The sequence below is a fragment of the Hippopotamus amphibius genome, chromosome 7 (genome assembly GCF_030028045.1).
Source record: "Hippopotamus amphibius kiboko isolate mHipAmp2 chromosome 7, mHipAmp2.hap2, whole genome shotgun sequence".
Classification (NCBI taxonomy): domain Eukaryota; kingdom Metazoa; phylum Chordata; class Mammalia; order Artiodactyla; family Hippopotamidae; genus Hippopotamus; species Hippopotamus amphibius.
Window position 1 is genome coordinate 22,853,508 of NC_080192.1, and position 21,292 is coordinate 22,874,799.

Below are 21,292 nucleotides of genomic sequence, written 5' to 3' on the forward strand. Positions count from 1 at the left end.
TGTTCAAGTTTGGATCATATTTTTTAACCAGTACTAACAAACTAGAAATGACTGTTGTAATGAGAGAGGTTGGCATTGATCTCAAAAGAGGAACAGCTGAAAACGTTTTGATTTGCTGAAGGCCTGCAAAGGGTCAGAGAGATAGATGTCTTTGGGAAAGGCTGATTGTCCAGTAGGTTGACAGTACCTTGGTATAATCAATATGGGTCCTGACTCTGTTTCCAGACTTGCAGGTATCAGTTAATACTGGATCACTGTATCAGTTAAATAGCATTCAGAGTTGATCATATATGTGGTGATTGACTCACACTAACCAAACTTCTAAGAGACTGATGCATATACCAGAATGCCAATTGCTTAAAATTAGGAATATAAGCACCGAACAGATTTTATGCACGTATTTGCTGATCAGAGCATCTATTTTGCTTAGGGGAGAGTCTTATATTCTTTTTTCAGAAAGTATATTATACTGTGGTAAGCTAATCTGTTAGCTTGCAGGTAGGGTAAAACCACAGGCTCTTTATGGTTTCTGACTTAGAATGATGGTCAAAACCTGACGCCTCGTTATTTTATTAACTTGATTTATTAACTTACTTTCATTAACTTTATTTATATCTCATTTTATTGACTGAATTTATTCTTTTCTTTTTAATTAATTAATTTATTTTATTGGCTGTGTTGGGTCTTTCTTTTTGCTGTGCACAGACTTTCTTTAGTTGCGGCGAGTGGGGGCTACTCTTCATTGTGGTGCACGGGCACCTCATTGCCGTGGCTTCTCTTGTTGTGGATCACAGGCTCTAGGCATGTGGGCTTCAGTAGTTGCAGCACTTGGGCTCCATAGTTGTGGCTCATGGGCTCTAAAGCGCAGGCTCAATAGTTGTGGCACATGGGCTTAGTTGCTCTGAGGCATGTGGGATCTTCCTGGAGCAGGGATCGAACCCGTGTCCCCTGCACTGGCAGGCAGATTCTTAACCACTGCGCCACCTAGGAAGTCCCTGAATTTATTCTTATGAACAATATTTCATATGTGGTTTTGAACGTTTGAATCTTATCATCTGCAAGTTGTATGCTTATATTCTTTCCCTGTTTTCAGTTGGGTAATTTTTAATTAGATGGTCAATTTTTTTTATAGTGTAAAAGGTTTTCAAAAATTATTTGTAACATTAGGCAAAAGTATTTAAAGTCAATAAATTTTGAAAAATATTTTAATTTTATTGGCATATAGTTGATTTACAATGTTGTATTATTAGTTTCAGGTGTATAGCAAAGTGATTCATTTATATTAAATGCATATATTTATTCTTTTTATTATTTATTTGTTTATTTAATGGCCACACCATGTGGCATGTGGGATCTTAGTTCCCGATCAGAGATTGAACCTGCACCCTCGGCAGTAAAAGCACAGAGTCCTAACCACTGGACCGCCAGGGAATTCCCTATTTATTCTTTTTTTAGATTCTTTTCTCATATAGGTTATCACAGAATATTGAGTAGAGTTCCCTGCGCTGTATAGTAGGTCCTTGTTGGTTATCCATCTTATATATAGTAGTGGGTGTATGCTCATCCCAAGCTCCTGATTTATCCCTCCCCCCAAATAAAGTCAATACATTTTTACTTAAAGAATTTTACATGTGATTGCTTCTACTGTCCATCAAGGTCTCCTTAGTTCCCCCAAAGCTCGAGGAGTCAGGGTTTGTCTTCAAGACAGCCCTTTTGAAAAGAAGCTATGCTTAAGCCACAATTGTACTATCAGTTAGCCCATAATCCTTTTAGTTGGATTTATCTCCACTTGAATATAGACACATTGATAACATCAAACATTTCCCCACTTGGAATCTTCGGGATCTAATTTCTTTAAGTAATCTAGGGTCACTTTTAGGGTCAGAGTAGATGGATTTGCCTGGTTTTTAGTTTTAGACACCCTCTAAACCTAATGAGTTCAAATCATATCCACTCCAAAGCTGTCACACCCAAGAATAATACAGATTGAGGGATATGCCAGTATCTAAGGTAAAAAAGTTTAACTACTAGGTCTTTCCTACTTTTAGAAGTTCTTGTAGTTCTTTCCAGAGACCTAACAAACAGTTCTGTGAGTGAAGCAAAACCACACAGTTACTCTGTGAGGCATTTCCAACAATGTGAGTCTACAGGAAAAGCCCCATAGGGATAGACCTCAACTATTGGGTTGTTTTTTACTGATTGATAGGTTCTTTGTATGAATATATATGTATTTAAAATATTTGTCTAGGGACTTCCCTGGTGGCGCAGTGGTTAAGAATCTGCCTGCCAGTGCAGGGAACACGGGTTTGATTCCTGGTCCAGGAAGATCCCACATGCCCCAGAGCAACTAAGCCCATGCACAACTACTGAGCCTGTGCTCTAGAGTCCACAAGCCACAAATACTGAGCCCTCGCAAAACAACTACTGAAGCCCTTGAGCTCTAGGGCCTGAGTGTGACAACTACTGAGCTCACGCACTGCAATTACTGAGCCACTGCGTGCTGTGACTACTGAAGCCCATGCACCTAGAGCCCGTGCTCCGCAACAAGAGAAGCCACCGCACTGAGAAGCCCATGCACTGCAACGAAAAGTAGCTCTCGCTCACCGCAACTAGAGAAAGCCTGTGTGCAGCAATGAAGACCCCAAAATAAAAAAATTAAAAAAAAATTAAAAACAAAAGAAGATACCATATGTATGAAAAAAACATTTGTCTATATTTAGATAATTCAGGTAAACTGAGATATATATGTATACAAAGTAAAATAAAGTATAAAATTTTATTATATCAGTTACAAATATATTTTGTCATGATACACTCGCTTTTCAACTTTGTCTTCTCCCAACGTAATGTACATTGGGTTTTATGTTTTGTCAAGATAGCTTCTCCTCTTTTTTTCCATTTTTCTTTTATCCTTTAAAAAATTTACATCTTAACTACATGTGGAATTTATTTTTATGTATGGTGTGAGGAAGGCATTTAATTTTCCTTTTTTTCAAATGGATAGCTCCTTGTCCCAACACTACTTATTAAATAATCTGTCAGTACCTGTATGATTTTTTAAAAAATAAATTTATCCACAGACAGATTTTATTGTTGATACACATCATACAAGAATCAGGCTTATCGAGCATGAGTTAATTCTACATGCAATTCTACTCAGTCCCTATAGAACAGTTTACAAGGCATTTGAAATTTTTTTTTTTGGCTGTCTTGGGTCTTCACTTGGGCTTTCTCTAGTTGTGGCAAGTGGGGGCTACTCTTCATTGCGGTGCTCAGCCTTCTCATTGTGGTAGCTTCTCTTGTTGTGGAGCACCAGCTGTAGGCACTCGGGCTTCAGTAGTTGTGGCACAGAGGTTCAGTAGTTGTGGCACACGGGCTTAGTTGCTCCGTGGCATGTGGGATCTTCCTGGAGCAGGAATCGAACCTGTGTCTCTTGCGTTGACAGTCAGATTCTCAACCACTGTGCCACCAGGGAAGTCCCTACCTGTATGATTTTTAAATGCCTCATTTATCCCATGCTAAGATCACTGGCTGTTTTTCACAATACCACATTATTTCAATTATCGTGATTTTATAATACATTTTGATACTTGGTAAAGTAAGTCCTGTTTCTTGTTCTTTTTTCTGAAAAAAATCTTGACTTTTTGGCATATCTCACAGATGAACTTTAAAACTAGCTTGCCAGTGCTATAAAATATCCTGTTGGAATTTTGACCAAAATTGTATCACATTTTTTAATTTAACTTGGAGAGTATTAATATCTGTATAATATTGAATATCTTTTATAGCCTTCATTAAAATTATATGGTTATCATCAATAAATTTCATACTTTTAAGTTTTTTCCTAAGTAATTCAAGGTTTTATTGGAATCGAATTTGGCTTTCTTCTCTATTACATTTTCAAATTACTTTTTGTTGATTATAGAAAAGCTGTAGTTTTTTAAAAAAATAAATTTATTTATTTATTGCCTGTGTTGGGTCTTTGTTGCTGAGTATGGGCTTTCTCTAGTTGTGACGAGCAGGCTTTTCAGTGCGTTGGCTTCTCTAGGTGCGGGGGGTTCAGTAGTTGTGGCACACAGACTTAGTGGCTCTGCGGCATGTGGGATCTTCCGGGACCAGGGATTGAACCTGTGTCCCCTGCGTTGGCAGGTGGATTCTTAACCACTGCACTATCAGGGAAGTCCCAAGCTGTAGATTTTTATATGTTAATCTTGTTTCTTTGTTTCTAAAAAATTTAATTAGTCCATATAGATATTATGTGATTGCCTTGGATTTCCTAGGTATCTGTCTACCTTACCAATATTCATGCTTATTTCTTTTTTTCTAATCTTTTTGTATTGACCAGTAACTCCAGGACAAAATTATTGACCGTAAAAATAGGCATCATTATATATTGCTCCTGACTTTTATGGAGATGTGGTCTAATATTTTATTTTTCAGAATGATATTTGGAAATTGGCAAGGCGTTGATAATTGTTGAAGATGAGTGATGGTACATGGAGCTCACTAATCTATTTTCCTTATATTTGTGAATGTTTGAAAATTTCTATGATAAAGAGTTAAATTAAAAGTGAGAATTGAGTTGGATAAAAAAAAAAGAACAAGACTCGTTTTAGGTTTTTGGTAGAAACTCCTTTTCAAAATAAGGAAGTATCTTTTTTCCTTAGCTTATGGTGAATTTTTTATTTGGGATAGTAATAGAATGATATGTGTCTTCAAAAAAATAATTTTGAACAAAAAATTGAAACAGGGTCCACCCATCTCAAGAAACCAAGGAAAAACATAAATATCACTATCTCAATATAAAAAACTGAGAATTCATTCACCAAATGTATATTTAGACTGGCTTCTCTCTTTTCATTAACTGACAGTTTTCAATAAGAATACCCCCCCGAAAAAAAGAAAAAGAAAAAAGAAAACTCTGTGACCTAACACACTGCTGAAAACACAGAAGGAGCTAAATAAATAATGTGTCATTGTTAGAGGGTTTTTTGTTGAGGAGAGATGTATGGCGTGGAAGCTGTTTTGCACCACCTAGATCCCCCCCTCCAGGACTGAAGGACTTATCCCCCAGCTGTCGCGATCATAGTTGGCTGACACTCTCCAGCTGCCAGTCCTTTCCAGGAATTGCCTGTGGCTGAAGAGAACCACTTTGCTCAAGCTTCTACCCTCTTCCCAGGAGCAGCTGCCTCCAGTGACTAGCCCTGTGTGGAGGTGTAACATCCCAGGACCTTTGCCCAGCTCAGGGCAAGTTGAAAGGGCTCTCCCAGCTCCGGAGCTCACTGCCAGGTGGCTGAGGCTTTAGGGTTGCCAGATAAAATAAATACAGGCTGTCCTAGGTAAATTTGAATTTTAGATAAACAACAAATAATTTTTTAGAATCAGTATGTCCCAAATGTTGCATGGAACATATTGCTGCTAAAATTCTTTTTTGCGATTTCTCTGAAATTTGAATTTAACTGGGCACCCTGCATGTTTATTTGCTAAATCTGGCAGCCCTGTGCAACATCACAGCCTAACCTCTTCTGTATTCCTTCATTCCCCAACCAGCTTCCTGCATGCTGACCTCTGTCTCAGAGTCTGCTTCTGAGTAACGAGTCTGTAATAGAGTGAAAATTAATATAAAATGCCTTTCTTTGCCCTGCCCAAATTTTAGAACCAGCTGACAGATTGGCACATGGGTTCAAAAGATCTTCTTAGGTTGATTATTGCAGAGCTAAGACCAGAGAACACAGCTGACAGCCTAATGGGTCACTCATATGTCATTCCCAATTACATTTACTCAGAGTCTGCCCTACCAAGCCTATTTTATAGCTGTTCCTATTACCAGTTCATCAGTTAGGTGAGTCATTCCTCCTCTCCTGGGGAGGAGTGAGTAAGGGGTGGGCAAGAAGCCAGGACTGTCACTCTTGCGATGGTCCCTCTACGTGACAATGTGAAGCCAGGGAAGGAGGTCTCCTACTATACAGCGCTTGGTATAAGATAACAGCAGCCCTGTTTGAATGATCAGTGCAAAGGGTTATATATGAGCCTGATGCAAAACAGGCTGGGGCCTTCCAGAAGTATGGCTTCTGTCTCTTTTGCCTCCTCTGTCTCTTCTCCTCCCCTAAATGAATCATTTCCTCCAAGGGCTATGCTTATCTCTTTTCTCTGTGTGATCTGCTTTGTAGAGCTTTTATGGGCATGACCTTCAAATCAACCTTTGCCTTGGCCTCTGTCCCGAGCTTCAGTTCTGTATTCGCAGAAGTTCTGTCCTCTATTCCTCGATTTTCTGAAAGTACTCTAAATGCGGTATGTCCCTGCTTCAGTCGCACTCTTTTGCCTTGGTGTGAATAAATTCTCATTCAAGCTGCCAAGCAACGAGGAGCGTGTTCTGAGGAGGACTCACATGGGAACCTGGGGAAAGCAAACATCAGGACTTGAAGAAGAGCAGGGACTGGAGGATGGGACAAGACTCTAATGGCCTTTGTTTTCAATTCTCAAAGTACCTATTTCTTGAGTGCTTACCGTGTGCCAGGTGAGGAAGGAATCCCCAAAGGCCCAGTGAAGGGACCTCAGCTACAACTGCTGGTAGATTTCTCCTCTAGTGCTTCACTATTAATGGAACTTACTTTCTGCACGTCTTGCTTCCTTCTGACTTAACTGCTGGTTTAGGTTTTCCCTCTTACAGCTTTTGCTTCTTCATTTTACTTATGCTTTTCAAGTTCATGACCTTCTTTGTACCCTTTCAGGGTCACCTACACATTTAACAGCCTTATTTCCTTGTGTGTGTGTGTGTTTTCTCCCCAGATTCCTGACACAAGTAATCTGATTGGCTGTGCTCAGGGTTTTGAGCCAGGGCAGCTCACAGGTCCTTGGTCAACCTATGGGTCCTTAAAAATGGCCAGTTCTCCATATGCATCAAATGGCCCGTGATTCTAATTCTTTAAGGCAGGGATATTCAAGCTGTGCTCCAAAGAGCACTCAGAGGCTTCGTAGGAAGTAAGGGGCATGCAGAGTGGATGGGCTTCCTAACTTCCTTTCCTTTCACTCAAAAATTCCAATTTTATTCGTTTTATATTTTCAGATTCTGAGATTATACTCGAAAGACGTGTTCTGCTTAAAGGTTTTCTAAGTGTGTCTGTTCTGGTTTTAATCACACCTTTTCCTCTTCCAGGTTTCGAACCATTTGAGAAGTAGATGCGGTGGTTAGACAGAGACTTTTTAAAAATCAGCTTTATTATGGGTAAAGCTCAACTGGTGATTGCAGCCTGGGTCTATGGCAACAACCGGCTTTCCTAATATTGTTTCTCTAAGCCTTCACTTTAGGACAGCCAACCCAAGGGAGTAATGCCCTTTCCTGATAGTCCCAGCTTTTTGCTCTTTATTAATTCTTAGGGTTTTCCATGCTCAGTGTGATGATTTCCCTTGGTAGAGCAGATGGTCAATTTCTCCTCCTCCTTATTCTTGAAACCACACTCCTAACACCAAGCACAGGTCCTCTGTGTATCGTCCTGTGACCACAGGTAGGAGGTGTATCCTTTGCTACCAGAAGGCTCTGAAATGGGGCAGAAGAGGAACATGAATTAAATTATCAGCAAGGCTGGTCTGCATTCTTGGCTCAAAATAAGTCCCCATTCTATTTCTCATTTCAGTTTATGCTCAGCTGTTTGTTGATAGAGTATATCAGAAAGCAGACAGTGAGCCCAGATGACAACACAAAATTCTTCAAGTAACATCATATCAGAAATATAAACACATCCCTCAAATTGAAAGTCCAAGAACGAAATTCTCTTTCCTTTGTATAAATTTAAGTGCAAAGAAGTTAGCGCTCTTACTAACTTCTCATTCTGCTAAATCTTAGAGGGGTCTCACTCGGACCCTGGATAGAAAAAAGTTCTTTACCATCGGCAGCTCTGACTTCTTCTGTTGGGATGGATATGGTTTTCTGTGAGAATTATCAGCACTGTGAACTAAATATTTCCTGCTTTGCTCTTTCATGGCACGTCATAGGATTTCACTTTGCTGCTGCCTTTGAAATTATGCCTAATATATGAAACACATTGACCAATGGAATGTGAGTGGGAATAATGTGTTACTTCCTAGTGGAAAATGTGTGAGCCTGTGTGCACTTTGCTTATTCCTTCTGCTCCAGCACTTGTGAAAGTTTTGGCTTGAGATGGAACATGCAGTGGACGGGGTCCCCTGACTTACTGTGATGAGCGGAACCCCCTTGTTGACTTGTAACAGACGTGTAGTGTGGATGGAAGAACAAACTGTTGTTGTCAAAACTATGTTTTGGAATTATTTGTTCCTACCTAATAATCTAGTTCATCCTGACTGATACACCTTCTCAGGAATACTGAGATTGAATTAACTCAGCCTACAGTTTTTTTAAAAGCCCCACTTTTTAAGGAGTCTAAAATCTGAATAGGTCACATAAATACAATCATTGAGCAAAAAATTTAAAACATAGTCATATCCCTTGCCTCTTGAGTAATTATCACAAACAAGGTGATCTTCCCATTACCCTTAACTTGGTGTGTTTCTGACCAGACTTTCAGGGGTATTTGAAGGAAGGAGAGAGACAGTGGAAACACACACATGCAAAGAGAATGTCATCTGAGTCTCAGCCTCACCAGGATATCCATTGGTCTGTGCCAGTTGCTTGGAGACCATGACTAACAAAAAGAAACTGAGGAGGATCTTCCTTAAGAGATTAAACGTATTAACTATGGCACCAGGCCCTGGGTTTACGGTATCTTGAGGAAAATTCCTCTATGCGTTAATGCCTCCTGTCTCAGAGAATGGCTTTTGTAAAATTTAGAAATTTACCAAAGTGTCGTGCCCAGACAGTTATTTGAGATGCCCTTCTTTCCTTTTCTGCATATTTAAGACCTCCTTCCTCCCACCTGCCTTTTGAGGCCTGCATCTCTGCCACACCAGGGTAGAACAGAGTGTGAGCCCTGTAGGGCATTGCCTCCGCTTTTTCCAGTGAGAGGCACTTCCAGTCCTTTAATGCAGTGGCTGTTATCATGGGCTCTTGTTTGGGAATTGCCTAGACTAGGGGGTCTGCATACTATAGCCTCGGGGCAGAATCTAATCCACTGCCTTTTTAAAAAAATGGTAAAATATAGGTTTACCTTTACATTTATATGAGGCATAATACTAATTTATTACATTCAGTGATAAATGTAATGGTTTTTACATTTTAAATGCTTGAAAAAAATCAGAAGAATTTTATTTTGTGACATGAACATTACATGAAAACCAGTCTTGATGTCTGCATATCAAGTTTTATTGCAGTACAGCCATGCCTGTTCATTTCTGCACTGCATACGGCATCTTTCACACCCCAAGGCACAGTTGAATAGTGGCAACTGAGACCGTATGGCCTACAAAGACTAAAATACTTATTAAAACTGGCCCTTTACAGGAAAAGTTTGCTGACTTCTAGCCTAAAACATATAAGTTTTGCCTCCTTCAGTCAATCCCTGACTTGAAACTGTTGTTATTGTCTCTGATGTGTTCCTAGGGGCCTGATGACAGTCAAAACTTTTACAGTGGGTTCTGTTTTGGACCTTACCTTTCCTGTTTTTTGACTTTTTTTGGGGGGGTTTGACTAACTTCTGATACTTCAGAGAAACAAAACCATTTCCTTCACTACACCTTTGCCTGAAATAATGGGAAATGACCTACTGGTCTATTTTTCTCTATGGTTCCTCTAATCCTTCCAAGAAGGCTCAGCTAAGTTTAAAAAAAAACAAAAAACCTAATTTCTTAATTTGCCCCATTCCTTCTCTTCATAAACAGGGCTAATACTGAAGGATCTGAGTGTCTTTTTTACTTTTCTTTACTTCTTTACTTTTATTTTTCGTGCACCAGACATCTCTTTTCCTAACATACTCTATTAGATATTTCTGCTGTGACTTTTCCTCATAATGAGAGAGATGAAATCAAGGAGTTCTGGCTTTGCCCAAAGCATTCATTTTTATTTTTTGTTTTTTTTAATATTTATTTATTTATTTCCTTCCTTCCTTCCTTTCTTCCTTCTTTCCTTCCTTTCCTGCGTCGGGTCTTAGTTGCAGCACACAGGATCTTCGTTGAGGCATGTGGGATCTTTCATTGTGGCGCTTGGGCTCCAGGGAGCGTGGGCTGTGTAGTTGTGGCACTTGGGCTCTCTTGTTGAGGAGCCAGAGCTCTGTAGTTGTGGTGCACGGGCTTGCCCCATGGCATGTGGGATCTTAGTTCCCAGACCAGGGATCAAATTTGCGTCCCCTGCATTGGAAGGCAGATTCTTTACCACTGGACGACTAGGGAAGTCCCTAAAGCATTCATTGTTGACATGCATCTTGCCTGCCTTCAAATTCCTAAAATGTGTCCTTCTACCTAGGAGATATTCTCCCATAAGACTAGCACGTGGTTAGGTCTGGACTCAAGATATTATTGTCCTGCCTGGCTCCCCCTTAGCATCTCTCTCTCTGTGTCTCTCTTTCTGTCTCTCTCTCTCTCTCTGTGTCTCTCTTTCTGTCTCTCTCTCTCTCTCTGCATCTTAAAGGCCTTACTTTATAAAATTCCCCAGGTTGTTTCCTCAGGACATAAGCAATACCTGTGTCTCTTTCTTCTTTTAAATTAATTTTTCTGGGAGTAGAGTTGATTTACAATGTTGTGTTAGTTCCAGGTGTACAGTGAATCAGTTATACATATACACATATCCACTCTTTTTTTTGACTCTGTTCCCATATAGGTCATTACAGAGTATTGAATAGAGTTCCCTGTGCTATGTGTCTCTTCTTAAAACAGCTGTTTCATCTTGTCAAACTTAATAAGGTTTTAAGAATTCTGCCCTGACAGCCTCAGTCTTCCCCCTCCAATCTGTCCACATAGTCTATAATGACCTCGTGTACCATTCCTAGTTTTCAAGATGGTTCCCCACTTCCTGATTGACTTTTAACAGCTTTAATGGGGTGCTTCCGAGCAGTTTTCTCACCTGGGTTGCCTTTGAAGAGTGTATTGATTTGTTATGGCTGCTGTAACAAAAGTACGTACTACACACTGGGTGACTTAAAACAACAGAAATGTGTTGTTTCAGTTCTGGAGGCCAGAGTCTGAGATCAAGGTGTTGGCAAGGCTGGTTCCTTCTGAGGGCTGTGAGGGAAGGATCTGCTCTAGGCCTCTTTGTTTGGCTTGCAGATGGCCATCTTCTCCCTGTGTCTCTTCACATCATCTTCTCCCTAAGTGTGTTTGTGTCTTGTGTCCAAATATGACACTGGTCACATTGAATAAAGTGTCCACCCTACTCCAGTGTGACTTCATTTTAATGTAACAAGTTACATCTGGAAGGACCCTACCTCCAAAGAAAGTCACATTCTGAGGTACTGGGGGTTAGGACTCCAGTATATGAATTTTGGGGGGACACAATTCACTCCAAGCTTCTCTCCCATATCTTGGCCCCTCCTCTGTAAGCTTTCTTTGCACCCCAGGTATCCTCCCTCTTTTAGTATCATCTTCTCATTTTATGGTATAATGTTATATTATATTATAGTATATTATATTATATTATTATATTATTTATTGTCTGCGTCAGGTCTTAGTTGCAGCATGTAGGTTTTCTCTTCTCTAGTTGTGGCGTGCAGGCTCCAGGGCGCGTGGGCTCTGTAGTTTGCAACATGCAGGCTCTCTCTCTATTTGAGGCGTGAGAGCTCAGTAGTTGTTTAGTGCGCAGGCTTAGTTGCCTCGAGGCACGTGGGCTCTTAGTTCCCTGACCAGGGATTGAACCGCGTCCCCTGGATTGGAAGGCGGATTCTTTACCACTGGACCACCAGGGAAGTCCCTGGTATAATGTTTATAGACAGATTGGAATATTTGTCCTTTCTTAATTTTTGGTGTTCTAGCCTGGCTTTGAAGATTTCTTATCTTCTTTTTATATTGATTTAGCTTTTTCTCTAGGTCCTTCTCCTTTCTCCTAAGGAATTTTCTCTCTTTCTCTAGAGCCTAACCTGATCAGCTAGGGTTCTTTTATTTTTTGTTTTCTCCCCTCTGTTCTCACTCTGCTAGTAAAACTGAAGCATATCTTTTTAAAATCAATGCATTTTTTTCTCTTATTTCCTGAGCAAAACTGATTCCCAGAGGCAGTGCCAGGCAGAGGCCTTTACATTTTTTTTTTTTAATTTAAAAAGAAAAAAATTGCAGTAAAATACACAGAAGGTTTTCTGTCTTAACCATTTTTAAAATTAATAACATTGTTGTGTTTAAATTATACTTAACCTTTAATTTACAGTTTCATTGAGTTGTTTCTCTTCCTAAAGCCAAGAAAATGTTATGTACTCTATAGACTGAATACTTTTCTTCTCTAAATTTTTATTATGAAAAATTTTAGATTTCAAGAAAAGCTGAAAGAAAAGTACAATAAACTCTCATATACCCACATTCAACAACATTATTTAACTGTATTTGCTATGTCTATCCATGTGTGTGTGTACGTATATGCATAAGTATACATATATTTAAATATTTTTCTCTTTATGAATGTGTGTATGTGTATGAAACAATGTATGGTATGTAATTTTCTGTACCATCTGAAATCAAATAATGGAAATCAGGACACTTTGCCCCAAATATTTTAGCATATATCACATAAAAATAAGGATAGTCTCTTACATAACCACAATATCATCACACCAAAAAAAAAAAAAAAGAACAAATTTCCTAACATCATCTGATACTCAGTTCATATTCAGATATCCCCCATCTTCTCCAAAATGTCTTTTATTGCTTTTCTTGTTTTTGTTTTTGGGAACCATCAAGTTTTATGTATTGCATTCCAATTCTTTTTGTTTATCCATTGAAATACTTTTCACTCTTTTGCATTTGAACCAAAATTTCAGTCTCTAAAATAAAAAAATGCCATGGTGGACTTATGTAATTAACAAATTATGGTGGACAAGCCAAATGATTTCAAGAGATTTATGCTCAGTTCTTTCCTTGGCCCTAGAACTGCTGAAGTTCAAAACAAGATGGAGAGGAATAGAACCTGGGTCTGCTGAACTGTTGCCGCCTGTTAATACCCAGATGCTTTAAGTAAAAGGCCAGTCCTCTGTGATCCATGTGCACTTAGCTGTCTTTTGTCCTTTCTAATAAATATAGAGAGTAAAAATTATTCCACCAATGCTTAATAACCCTGTATAATGAAGTTTTGTATATCTTACATGGCATGAAAATACTTTTTTTTCCCTAGCAAATTAATGTTTGATTCAGTCACACCTGCTTAGATCTAAGTCTGTCAGAAAAATCTTATTATTAATGCCAGTAAAAACTGGCCTTGTGTCTGGAAACATCAGCCAAAGCATAACGTATTACAGCTTACAACAGTCAATACTCATAAAAAAAGTACTGAGGTTAAGGCCTTCTGTCTGCCTTATTTTGATTGCCCTAATTAAGTGTAGTATTGATCTCACAAGATTTCCTGATCACTATGGCAATATATTGGGGAGAGGAGAGTTAGAGTAATGATTATTTCTACCTTCCTCTCTTACCCCCTGAATTTAGAACTATTTGAGAAGTAGATTCAGGGGTCATTCAGGTGAGGGACATATCAGCCTTGTTGTAAAGTGGGTTGGAAAATGTGGTTGGATCCACCATTGGGCTTCCTCAGGTTCTAGACCTTGGGTTAACCTGCCTGAGGGAGAGTTTGAGTGTTCTGAGTGACTCATGTACTCAGAATTGCTGCCTTACCCTCTGTGATCCCTAATGTGTGAGCAGACAGAGAAGAAATACATAACTGGATACTTAAAAACTGAAGTATAATTTATACAGAAAAAATGTATCATTTTCAGTGTATAGTTGGGTGAGTTTTGTTATCACCCCAGGAGGTTCCCTCCTATGCCTTTGCAGTCAGTCTCCCCTCCTTTCTACCCTTACCTCCAGACCCTGGCAATCCTGATCAGATTTCTGCCCTGAGAGTTTTGCTACTAGAATGTTATATAAATGGGATTGTACCGCATGTAGCATCCATGTTGTTGCATCTGTCAGTATTGTTGAGTTGTATTCCATTGTACGGATGTATCACTGTTTATCTGTTGGCCAGTTGCTGGACATTTGGGTTGTTTCCAGTTTTTGGCTGTTATGAATAAAGCTGCTGTAAACCTTTGTCTGCAGGTGTTTGTGTGGACTTATATATTCATTTCTCATGAGTAAATTCCCAACAGTGTGATTGTTGGATCACATGGTAAGTATTTGTTTATTGTGTAAGACACGGTGTACTGCTTTTTAAAGCATTAATTCCACCCAGTGGTGGAACATGAACCAATGTTTGCTATACTCTAAACACTTGCAAGGCAGGTAAATTTCTCACTTGGGGATGAGTAAGTGAGGGGTGGGGAGAGAGAAGAGAAGTATGAAGTTACTATAGTGACTTGCAACCTTGGATGATCTTGAGGCTCTCACGGGAAGCTCTTATAAAGTTTGATGCAAGTTCTCCACTCTTCCCCTTCAGAGTGAATGGTTTTTTGGTAAAACCTTATATTTTTTTAAAGAGCCCCTGATATTTCTAGTATGTCGCAAGGATTGAGATCCCCTGCTACAGTGGAATTTCCCTCGTGGAAACATGATGCCTGTGAAATGGACATGGCCTCTTAATAACCAAGAGGCCCTTTCCTTGATGAAGGGAATCAGTAATGTGATGAAATTAGTGGTAACATTCATATGTTATATGAAATAATATGAAACTATAACATTTGGGGCTCTAAATATATTTTAAAATTGGGACATCTTGCATGAATTAAAAAATGCATTCAAGTAAGAGAACTGTAATTTTGAATTATTTAGACCACTTTAAAATCCAATTCAAAATATTTTGTGTTCTCATGTAAAAGCCTCAGCTCTGCTACTCTTTTTCAATATTAAATGTATAAAGAGACTTGTAATGATATTTTTGTTTAACTCTGTGGAGTCTCTCAAGGACATTACCTCTCCTGATTGAATACGTTATGTCAGAATAAAGATGATTCAGTTTTAAATGGCACAATTGCCTTGAGAAATTCTAAGCTAATTTAGACGATGATTTACAAAACAAACTATTGTTTAGTACTTTTGATCTGCTTTGATTTGAAATGAATGCCTTTTAAAGCAGCTTTATATATTACTGGAGCCATTTGAAAAACTTCTTACTCTGTGTCATGTTCTTTGCGCTTAGATCTTAGTCCAGAATATCAATTTCACTCTAAAAAGTGGATATTGATTTTCAAAGTAAAGTGCTAATGATTCAGGAAAATACCTCTACTTTTCACAGATGGTTTTCTTATTATATTTAGAGGTAAAATACAGACAGGCTATTTCAGTGTGATAATTTCCTGAAGCAAAATGGAATAAATTGACAGATAATAAAGAAATGAAGAGTCTCGCTGGGCATAGGAAACTCCAAATTGTCTGGTCTGGAAAGTTGAAATCCAAGGACAAATTAATAGATAGCAAGTTTTGAAATGGCTTTCTATGGAGCATTTATAATGTAAACTGAGGATTACTTAATGATTGTTTTGAATTGCCAATGCTACAGGAAAAGGCAAAAAGAGAGGAAAGAAGAAAAGAAGGTTCTTTATCATGGGTACCATAGTAGCACACTGATTAAGAAAGAAATTAACTGTACAAACATTATTACAGCTACATCAATGGAACTTTAAATAAAAGAAAAAAATTTACTCATATTCCTGATACCCCACAATCAATCTGTTCTCATTTTTTGTGTTTTTTTAAGGATTCTTTTGTTCTATTAGGTAGAACATTGTTTATTCACCATTTCCAAACTATAAGGCAGACAGCCCAGGTTTGTTTTGTTTTGTTTTGTCTTAGTATTATAATATTGCCAGTCTTTATGCAAGTTTAGGAAAAACTTTTGCATTATTTTCTTAAACTAAATCCATGGAAATAAGATTTCTGAATCAAAAGACATTAGCATTTTAATAGTTCTTTACTATGTTAACTCTTCTTTAGAAAATTATCATACCTTTTCATTCTATGCAGGTACAAGTGCACTACCTCATCTGGGTATTCTAATTTGAAATCAAATTGGTATAAAATGATGCATCGTTGTTATTTCAGTGATTATTAGGTGGATTGAACATTTCCCCATATTTGTGTCTACTAATTATAATTTCTATGTTTGGATGCAAACTTTTTGATTATGTCTTATATTTATTTGTGTCCAGGGAGCCTTCATAGTGTTCTTATGAAATTTTCACAAGTGCATTTTAATATAGGTATTAACCCTTTGCTTGTTTAATCACTATAAATTATTTTGTCCCTTGTATTTCTTCCTAGGTTTTTGTTTGTTTGTTTAGCACAAATTTTGAATTTTTAATGATAAAATGATTTTTCCTACGTAGTCTCTTCTATTGTTTCAAAAGTTAGAAAATTATGTCAAACAATGTCAAACTTCATGCGACCCTAGTGCATGGGGGAGCTTGATGGTAGGGCAAGTTGAGTAAGGAAATCAAGACAGATAGTGCTAAGGTTATATTACAATATAACAATATGATATAATACAATACAGTACAGCAATACAATAGTTGTATTTTTAAACAGAGAGTGTTTGTGTGTGAAACATTTTCCCATAGAGGAATTATACTGTCCTTCCTGAGAAGTATTAATACTATCTCATGGCTGGTACCTGTTGTACCCAACTGTGCAGTAAGAATGAAGAAGGGAGCATGACACTTCCTGAGAAATTTAGCTTCAGGGAGGTAACCAACTTGTTTATTCACATTCAGAATAATTTTATTTTGTTTTAGTTGCTTGAGATGAATGGTTGTAAATAGAATTCTAACACTATATAGCTTCGGAAAAGAATGAAATCACACAATGGTGCAATTGTTGCTCAATAATTTCCTGCTTGTCCCCAAAGTGACCAGTTTCAGAAGGATTGGGGAGATCGCATCTTACAACATGTTGTAACAAAAATGGAAGGGTTAAGAAATCACCTCCTCGACAAGAGGGCAGACAGCAGTATCAAGCAGTATCAGCAGTATTTCGTCTTGCAGAACTGAAAACCACAGCCACAGAAAGATAGAGAAAATGAAAAAGCAGAGGACTTTGTACCAGATGAAGGGACAGGATAAAGCCCCAGAAAAACAACTAAATGAAGAGGAGATAGGCACCCTTACAGAAAAAGAATTCAGAATAATGATGATGAAGATGATCCAGGACTTTGAAAAAAGACTGGATGCAAAGATCGAAAAGTTTACCAAAGACCTAGAAGAATTAAAGAGCAAACAAACAGAGATATGCAACACAATAACTGAATTGAAAAATACACTAGAAGGAACCAATAGCAGATTAACGGAGGCAGAAGGGCGAATAAGTGACCTGGAAGACAGAATGGTGATAATCACTGATGCAGAAAAGAATAAAGAAAAAAGAATGAGAAGAACTGAAGACAGCCTAAGATACCTTTGGGACAATGTTAAACGCGCCAACATTCGCATTATAGGGGTCCCAGAAGGAGACGAGAGAGAGAAAGGACCTGAGAAAATACCGGAAGAGATTATAGTTGAAAACTTCCCTAACATGGGAAAGGAAATAGCTACCCAAGTCCAGGAAGCGCAGAGAGTCCCAGGCAGGATAAACCCAAGGAGAAACACGCCAAGACATATAGTAGTCAAGCTGACAAAAATTAAAGACAGAGAAATGTTATTAAAAGCAACAAGGGAAAAATGACAAATAACATACAAGGGAACTCCCATAAGGGTAACAGCTGATTTCTCAGCAGAAACTCTGCAAGCCAGAAGGGAGTGGCACGATATATTTCAAGTGATGACAGGGAAGAACCTACAACCAAGAATACTCTACCCAGCAGGATCTCATTCATATTTGACAGAGAAATCAAAAGCTTTACAGACAAGCAACAGCTAAGAGAATTCAGCACCACCAAACCAGTCCTACAACAAATGCTAAAGGAACTTCTCTAAGCGGGAAACATAAGAGAAGGACCTACAAAAACAAAAACAAAACAATTAAGAAAATGGTAATAGGAACACACATATCGACAGTTACCTTGAATGTAAATGGACTAAATGCACCAACCAAAAGACACAGACTGGCTGAATGGATACAAAAACAAGACCCATATATATGCTGTCTCCAGGAGACCCACTTCAGACCTAGGGACACATACAGACGGAAAGTGAGGGGATGGAAAAAGATATTCCATGCAAATGAAAATCAAAAGAAAGCTAGAGCAGCGATACTCATATCAGATAAAATAGACTTTAAAATAAAAAATGTTACAAGAGACAAGAAAGGACATTACATAAAGATCAAGGGATCCATCCAAGAAGAGGAGATAACAATTGTAAATATATATGCACCCAATATAGGAGCACCTCAATACACAAGGCAAATGCTAACAACTATGAAAGAGGAAATGCAAGGCAGAAATAGAGACACAGGTGTAGAGAACAAACACATGGACACCAAGTGGGGAAAGCAGGGAGGGTTGGGGGGGAATGAATTGGGAGATTGGGATACCAAATTGTACACTCTAAATATATGCTGTTTATCGTCTGTTAACTGTATCTCAATTAAAAAAAAAAAGAAATCACACCTCCTCATCGCCACACGTCTGTACATACCATAACCAAAGATTTTCTGGGACGTCCCCAATTCAGATATTCTGTTTTGTTGATCCACGGTGCATCCAAATTGTCAGATCACAGGTCCCAACTTCCGTTCAAAAAGCAGAGTCACCATAGGAATTCGGCAACAGATCCTGAGCTGTTCTCACCCCACTCCTCTCTTCTGAACCATATTGCTTATTTTCATTAACAGAACGAAACACTTTTGTCTGCTAATTCTCAGTCTCAGAAACTCTAATGGTTCTTTATTATGCATTGCAAGAAGCCCAAACTCTCTTTTCCATCTTTAAAGACTCTGCCCTACTTAGGTAATTTTCTTTTTCCTGCTTCCTGGACACTCATCTTTTGCTCTAGTCCAGTACCTCTGGTCTCTTTTCCTTGTAGTTGCCCTGTTCATTCCCACCTGCTATGCCGTTGCTTTCCTTCTGTCAATCTGTTCCAGCTGCTAGAACAGAGTACAATAGACTGGGTGGCTTATGGACAACAGAAATTTATTTCTCACAGTTCTGGAGGCTGGGAAGTCCAAGATCAAGGCAGATTTGATGTCTGGGGAGAGCCCGCTTGCTGATTCATAGACGTCCTCACGTGGTGGAAGGGCAAGGGGGCTCTCTGGGGTCATGTTATAAGGGCATTAATCCCATTCTTGAGGGCTCCACTGTCATGGCCTAATCCCCTCTCAAAGGTTCCACCTCAGATACCATCACATTGGGGATTAGGTTTCAACATATGAATTTTGGGGGAACACAAACATTCAGTCTATAGCAATTTCTTTGCCTAATGCTTTCCTTCTGGAATGCTTGCCCTCCTTTCCTCACTTCAAACCAGACTCACTTGTCAAGTCCTAACTCAAGTCTGACATTAAACAAAACAAAGCACAGTATAGAGCTCACCCGCCCAGGGAAGTTTAGGTGTCATTGCGTAGGTAAGTCTCTGGGGAAAATCTTACCATCAAAGACTGCTCCAGCCTCCCAGAGATGGATTGGTGGTTCTCTGTATGTGTCTACTTGTTTTTGTTGAGCAAGTGCACATATGTTGGGCAGTATTCAGATTCGTAAAAGATCATAGATAGGCCCCGTCCCCAAATGCGATCAGTATATTGGACGTACTGGCTTTGGGTGCTATGCCAGTAGGAAACCACTTTATTCTTTCTTACCACTGCCTTCAAATAAAACCGTTAAATAAAACTCCATTCCAAGCTCCTGGATGGTGTCTCAGGTTTTTGTTTTTCTGGAGGTGGGGGATTAGAGCAGTTTCAGATATTAAAAATTTCAACCCAAATTTAATTAAGATTTTAATCACATGTGTAATTAAAAAATTCTCCTTCCCTGTACTCCCAGAGTCTTGAAGTGGGAAGGGGGGAGGCAAGGTCTACCTTTTGTTTCCTTTCCTTCTTTCTTTCCTTCTTTCCCTCCCTCCCTCTCTCTCTTTTCCTCCCTCCCTTCCTTCCTTTCTTTCTTTCTTTCTTTCTTTCTTTCTTTCTTTCTTTCTTTCTTTCTTTCTTTCTTTCTTTCTTTCTTTCTCTCTCTCTCTTTCTTTTTCTTTCTCTCTTTCTCTCTTTCTTTCTTTCTCTCTCTCTCTTTCTTCTTTCTTTATCTCTCTCTCTTTCTTTCTTTTTCTTTCTTTCCTTCCTTCCTTCCTCCCTCCCTCCCTCCCCCTTCCTTCCTTCCTTCCTTCCTTCCTTTCTTTCTTTCCTTCTTTCCTTCTTTCCTTCTTTCCTTCTTTCTTTCTTTCTTTCTTTCTTTCTTTCTTTCTTTCTTTCTTTCTTTCTTTCTTTCTTTCTTTCCTTCTTTCCTTCTTTCCTTCTTTCCTTCTTTCTTTCTTTCTTCCTTCCTTCCTTCCTTCCTTCCTTCCTTCCTTCCTTCCTTCCTTTCCTTCCTTCCTCCCTCCCTCCCTCCCTCCCTCCCTCCCTCCCTCCCTTCTTTCTTTCTTTCTTTCTTTCTTTCTTTCTTTCTTTCTTTCTTTCTTTCTTTCTTTCTTTCTTTCTTTCTTTCTTTCTTTCTTCCTTTCTTTTTCTTTCTTTCTTTCTTTTTCTTTCTTTCTTTCTTTCCCTCTTGCACCTACTTGCTAGATGCTCCAGGGTTAGGTACTAAGCAGGGGCTAGAAGTTGAGGGACATTTTTTTTAATAAACCTAGTTGGTGCTAGTCTGCAAAAACCTTCTGCATACTCAACATCCAAATACTGACTGTATCAAATGGGGTGCTTTTGTGGGTTCCTTAAGGACACCCTGTTGGCAACATCTGACACTGAAGCATTTCCTGACATGGGAGAGGTATTCTCTTGCTGCCCTCTTGTGTCATGGCCTCAGCCCTACTCCTGTAGTTCACACTGTGTAACCTCCTTCTGTTGAGGCAGTCTGGATCCTGGTGGGCAGCGTTCTTGGATGGGGTCCTTTTAAGAAGGCTCTAGCCTGGCTCTCCTCTGCAACATCCATTTAGCCCACAGGTTACTTGGCATGTTGCCTCTTTAAATCCTAGGGGTACTGTGTTCTCTCTTTGCTGTCCATCATAGATAGCTCCAGTCGGCCTCTCCCCTTGAGACTTTACTAGGTGAGAATCAGGCACCAGTCTCTGTGTTCCCCAAACTCCAGGGAACAGATCAAACTCCCTGTGGCAGGCAGAAAAATCCACCCCCTCCACCCCCACCCCCAGATGCGCCTGCCTTAAGCCCTGGAACCTGTGAATATGTT

General features: G+C 39.1%; 1 long non-coding RNA gene and 1 other non-coding gene across 4 annotated transcripts in view; one reads left to right on the forward strand and one right to left on the reverse strand.

Moving 5' to 3' along the window:
• Positions 1 to 14,113, forward strand: part of LOC130857016 (uncharacterized) — a 47,592-nt gene extending 33,479 nt beyond the window's left edge. For all 3 annotated transcript variants that reach the window (XR_009054739.1, XR_009054738.1, XR_009054740.1), the window contains exon 5: positions 12,974 to 14,113. This is a non-coding gene — a long non-coding RNA (uncharacterized LOC130857016). The remainder of the gene's footprint in view (positions 1 to 12,973) is intronic.
• Positions 2,048 to 2,178, reverse strand: LOC130857931 (small nucleolar RNA SNORA18). The gene has a single exon (XR_009054925.1). It is a non-coding gene; the product is annotated as a small nucleolar RNA SNORA18 (small nucleolar RNA).
• Positions 14,114 to 21,292: the final 7,179 nt, after the last annotated feature.